Below are 5,867 nucleotides of genomic sequence, written 5' to 3' on the forward strand. Positions count from 1 at the left end.
TTTCTTTCTTTCTTTCTTTCTTTCTTTCTTTCTTTCTTTCTTTCTTTCTTTCTTTCTTTCTTTCTTTCTTTCTTTCTTTCTTTCTTTCTTTCTTTCTTTCTTTCTTTCTTTCTTTCTTTCTTTCTTTCTTTCTTTCTTTCTTTCTTTCTTTCTTTCTTTCTTTCTTTCTTTCTTTCTTTCTTTCTTTCTTTCTTTCTTTCTTTCTTTCTTTCTTTCTTTCTTTCTTTCTTTCTTTCTTTCTTTCTTTCTTTCTTTCTTTCTTTCTTTCTTTCTTTCTTTCTTTCTTTCTTTCTTTCTTTCTTTCTTTCTTTCTTTCTTTCTTTCTTTCTTTCTTTCTTTCTTTCTTTCTTTCTTTCTTTCTTTCTTTCTTTCTTTCTTTCTTTCTTTCTTTCTTTCTTTCTTTCTTTCTTTCTTTCTTTCTTTCTTTCTTTCTTTCTTTCTTTCTTTCTTTCTTTCTTTCTTTCTTTCTTTCTTTCTTTCTTTCTTTCTTTCTTTCTTTCTTTCTTTCTTTCTTTCTTTCTTTCTTTCTTTCTTTCTTTCTTTCTTTCTTTCTTTCTTTCTTTCTTTCTTTCTTTCTTTCTTTCTTTCTTTCTTTCTTTCTTTCTTTCTTTCTTTCTTTCTTTCTTTCTTTCTTTCTTTCTTTCTTTCTTTCTTTCTTTCTTTCTTTCTTTCTTTCTTTCTTTCTTTCTTTCTTTCTTTCTTTCTTTCCCTCCCTTCCTTCCTTCCTTCCTCTTTCTTTCTTTCTTTCTTTCTTTCTTTCTTTCTTTCTTTCTTTCTTTCTTTCTTTCTTTCTTTCTTTCTTTCTTTCTTTTTGTTTCAACCAAACAAAAAAGGCATCTCTTATGATTGAATTTGATATAAAGTGTATATCTAAATTACTTTTCATAAAAAATAAAAAGTGATAGCAGTTATCACATTTTCTAAGGTAATTAGTACCTTTAGAATTTTTAAATATGGCTTTTACATATATTTCAGGCTTGTTTTCCTGTTTCAATAACCAAAATAGAAATATTTGCTAAACAATCTTAAAAATACTCTAGATTCAAACAGTATTTGGAGGCCAAGGTGGGCAAATGACCAAACTGGGCTTAAAGAGGAGATTCCATTGGTGATCCGTTAGGGGAGAAAAAAAGTTTATGCCACAGTTACTTTCATAATTTTAATAAAATCTATTCATAAAATTGTCTTAGGAATATCTGCTTTCAACAACAAAACACAACAAAATCTTCTTACACTTACATAAAAATTCTTCACCTAAGTGAAGCCACTTGGCTGCATAAATATATTTTAATCCAACCTTTCATGATTTTTTTTTGAAAATTATTATTTTTAAGACCTTTATATTCAGAATATTGTCTTTAGATTAAAAATACAATCTTTTAAAATGTATACCAAATATTCTTGTTAACAACTTAAATCTCGAAATAAAGAAAACCTGTCTGGCATTATAAAAATATCTTGAATATGAGATAGGCAAGAAAACCTTGAAATAATGCTTAACCAATCACAAAGTGACTATTCTGTAATAGATTACCTCTAATTAGACAAAAGTAAATAAAATTGATAAAAGAATAAAGAGAAATAAGCAGTGATTACTGATTTATTATTACAGAAAGTAATATCAAACACAGATCAATTAAAAAACACAGGAAAGCAAACAGCTGTACAAGTAAACAACAGGCCTGGCCAAATTAATACTAGAAGCTAGTCACAATTCAGGGGTAAGAGTGACACCTAAACTTCTATTAAAGAACAGAACAATGAGCTGCAAAGAATAATTTTTACATGGGCACTGGCTGAAAAATAACCAAGCTATTCTCAAAATAGCTCTTCATTAAAGACTGAGTTAGGACTCTTAAATGAGGGTATTCTTTTCAAATTACTGGTAATTTTAATTTGTTCACTTAATATGCAAATGGTGCAAGCAGGTATAATCAATTGTATTTAAAACTTTAATGTTTAGAGCAACCTGCTTTCTAAGGACACAGAGAAGCCCAGGAAAATGTTTTGCAAACATGGAGACAGAAGATGGCAATCTACATCTCAAAGAGTGTGTCTCAAAGGAAATCATTCCAGCAAGTATCTTGATGTAAAAATTCAAGAATTCAAATAAGTATCTGTGTAACTCCATCTATTCATTGTCTTATGAGATCCCTGTGACACTGATGCAGCCCATTAGGATACACATACACTGTCCCTGCCCCTTGGTTGAATGAATGCACAATTGGATCAAATCACATTCCAACAGCATTGAAAGACTGACATGGTGCAAAAATAAATAAATAAATAAATAAATAAATAAATAAATAAATAAATAAATAAATAAATAAAATTCTTACTATAATATTCTAAAGGCATTCAAGGACATAGCTTCTTACCAGATGGGGCTATAGAGACTTGTTTTATGGTATGGCACATCCATAAAACAATATAGACTACATTTACCTCTTTTGTTTGTGTAACTCCCACTTCTCTTTGTGTCAAAACTTTCATAATAAGGATGTTCATATATAAGTCTCATAAAGGACTAGAAGGCGAGTGGAGTTGACTGGTACATGGGCTACATGGGGCAGGTAGTTAAAAGAAAAACAGTAGCAAACACTGACAACAAAGTGAAAATGATTTCTCTGTAATTTCTCCACGTATATAATCTGAAGATTTACATGTATTATGTTGTCAGGGAGAATAATACAATCTAGAATTCTTTTGGAATGGGCATGTAGATTATTCAAGCAGTAAAATTCTTAGAGTTTAGGAGATTCCTCATCTTGGGTATTTGTTCTGCATATGCTGGCCATCTCCAGCTTTTTTTTTTTCTCCTGAGGAGACAATTCTCCAGAAGGCTTAGCTAACCTCACACCACAGATATCACTGTGAGTTTTCTGGTGCACTTCCTCTTTCCCCAGGAGACAGAATTAACAAGTAGCTTTATTATGGTCTACAAGGAGCTTGGCAAAAATTTTGTTTTACATGTATGGCAATAATTAATACTGGCTGTTTCCAAAGATGACATTCCCACTGAAAAATTTTATACACAGATTAGAAATAGATGAATATATGCATAGACCTCCACACATTGGATTACAGAATAAGGTCTTTGGATAGTTATTTCAGTAAAAACAAAATCAAACAAAAAAACTAGAATCCAATATTTAAATATCCACCCTACCACCCATGTCCTGATATAACCTAATTCTGCCATTGAAGGTGCCACTCAATTACTCCCCCCCACACACACACAGAAGTGGAAGGTCAAAAAATTTTCCAGCTGTGATCCCAGTTGAGGACTTGCCTGTATTGGTCTTTTCTAAACTGCTCTCTTTTACTCATAAATGTCTTCTGATAAATAGTCATAGATCCTGGAGTGAAGGCTGAGCCAACATGCAAATGTGCTCTGGACATTTTTGTGCCTAGAACCCTGGAAGGTTTGAATACATCATAAAAACATCTCTTTAACTTGTGCATCTCTCTTTAAATGAGATGAATAATGCACCGTCTCTGGAATGTGTGTGCCTGGTTACCAGAGTTCTAAGTTCTATTTGGGTCTAATGCTAAAAAATTGAAGTTGATTTTAAAGTTTTATTACCTGGGCCACTTCCTATAATAATACTATCACAAAGCATTCTTTGGAGTGCTGACTTTTCATTTTTTATATATTTAAACATATGCAAATGAATATGGCCTTTCAGTTTGTTGGAAAGTTGTCAATACATCTTGTAAAAAACTGGAAGGCCAGTAGAGTTGACTGATACATGGGCTACCTGGGGCAAGTAGCTAAAACAAAACCAGTAGAAACAGAAAAGAAATATTCAGTGCCAAATAAACACATTGCCTTTTTCCCACATTGGTGAGTGCTTCCAGCAGACTTGACAGGTGCCCGTAGTAGACTTGGATGTGGATGTCCCTATTAGAGCCTGATTTTTCTCTAAGTGGTTTAATCTGGAGGCAGAATAAGAAAATCAGCACAGAAGAGACATCAGAGAGCACAGACATGTGTAAAATCCAGCTGTCCCTGGGCTCCCTTGCTCACTGGTGAGACTTTTTTTTTGAAAGAAATACCTATGGTGGCCACATGATGGCAGGTTTGCACACAACAAGGCAAACCTGGACAATCTTTCTGGCTCCCGCCACTCACCTAGATCCTGGGACCTGGGTGCTCTCCTGCCTTCCTACAACAATCAAAAAGGCCCTGCCAAGGGGTGCATCCATAATTGCAGCTGGACACTCTGTACTTTACAAAGAAAAAAAAAACAGCATTACTAACTTCTCACCTCTGCCTGCTTATTTTGATATGATTCAAAAGAGAGCTCTGTATCTTGCTCCCCAAATATCAGGGGTGCAAAAAGTCATATAATACAGACAACACTTATTGTTAAAAGAGGGTCAAGGATCTCTTTCTTCAAGGAAAAAATGGCTTTCATTGTAAATCCAGGAAAACTAATTCCAGATTTTTATAATTTCATATATATCTCCATGTATGTGCCATTAAATTAATATATAATCAAGCACCTTGTTCCTCTGTGCTCTAGTAAAATAGGGGGGGGGGGCTTGAGATTATCTTCTCATTTGTATCCCTTCACCTGTATATCAATGCAGCACGGGTGCAGTCCCTTCTTCTTCTCTTTGCAGCATCATGAACTTCTACCTTTCTTTCAGGCCTGAATACCTTTGGCAGACTCCACATAGGAATAGATTCAGAAAATTCTGAAATGAACCTAAAGACATTTAATCATCAGACTTTTATTCTATCAATTTTGTTTCATGTTCCTATTCACTATTTTTTAATTTATTTTAGTTGTTAAGTTTACATGGCACAGAATCCATTTTGATAAAATTATACAAGCATAGAAACTCTTATTTATAATTCATAATTATTTTGTGCTTGGGATATAGTACATTGGTAAAGTGCTTGCCTCACATGTAAAGATCTGGTTCAATTCTCAGCATCAGAAAAATAAATAATGATATTTTGTCAAGTTAAAACAATAATTCATAATTATTCTATTTATTCATTCTAATGTCTTTCCTATTCCTATTTATTCTACCTTTCTTGAAGGCTTCTTTAGATAATCTACTGAACTTCTCCCCTTTTCCTCTCTCATTTATTGTGGTTTAGCATCCACATATCAGCAAAAACATTCCACCTGTTTCTTTTCTTTTCTTTTCTTTTTTTGGATTTTCTTGTTTCGCTTACAATAAGAGTCTCCATATCCATTTAAGTACTGGGATATGTCATAGAGTCATTCTTCTTTATGGGTAAGTAATATTTTATTGTTTATATATACAACAATTTATCCATTTATCAGTTGATGATCATCTAGCTTTGTCCCATAGCTCAACTCTTGTGAATTGTTTTGCTATAAACATTGATGTGACTTTGTCACTGTATTATGCTGATATCAAGTCATATATATATACATACACATACACATGCTGAAGAATGTGATAATTGGTTCAAAGGGGGGGTTAAATACTAGGTTTTTCTTATTTTGAATCTCCACAATGCATTCCAGAGAGGTTACACAAATTTGCAGTCTCACCACAATGTTTGAGTGTTTTCTTTTTTTCCACATCCTCACCAAAATTTGCTTTTACTTATATTCCTGATAATTGGCATTATAATTGGAATGAGATGGTAGCTCAGTGTAGTTTTAATTTGCATTTCTCTAATTGCTAGAGGTGCTGCCTTCTCAGTGTTTTTGACTTTTGCTTCTTGGTAGCAGCATCTATGGCATTTTGGGAACCAGTTTTGCTTTATTTATGAAGTGTGGACAAGATTTCACTTGAAGGATTGACTCTGAAGCTTAAGACACATGACCATGAGTCCATGGATGACTTTTACACTGTTGTCATGACCATGATTATGG

Source organism: Marmota marmota, unplaced genomic scaffold (genome assembly GCF_001458135.2).
Source record: "Marmota marmota marmota unplaced genomic scaffold, marMar, whole genome shotgun sequence".
In the NCBI taxonomy this organism is placed as follows: domain Eukaryota; kingdom Metazoa; phylum Chordata; class Mammalia; order Rodentia; family Sciuridae; genus Marmota; species Marmota marmota.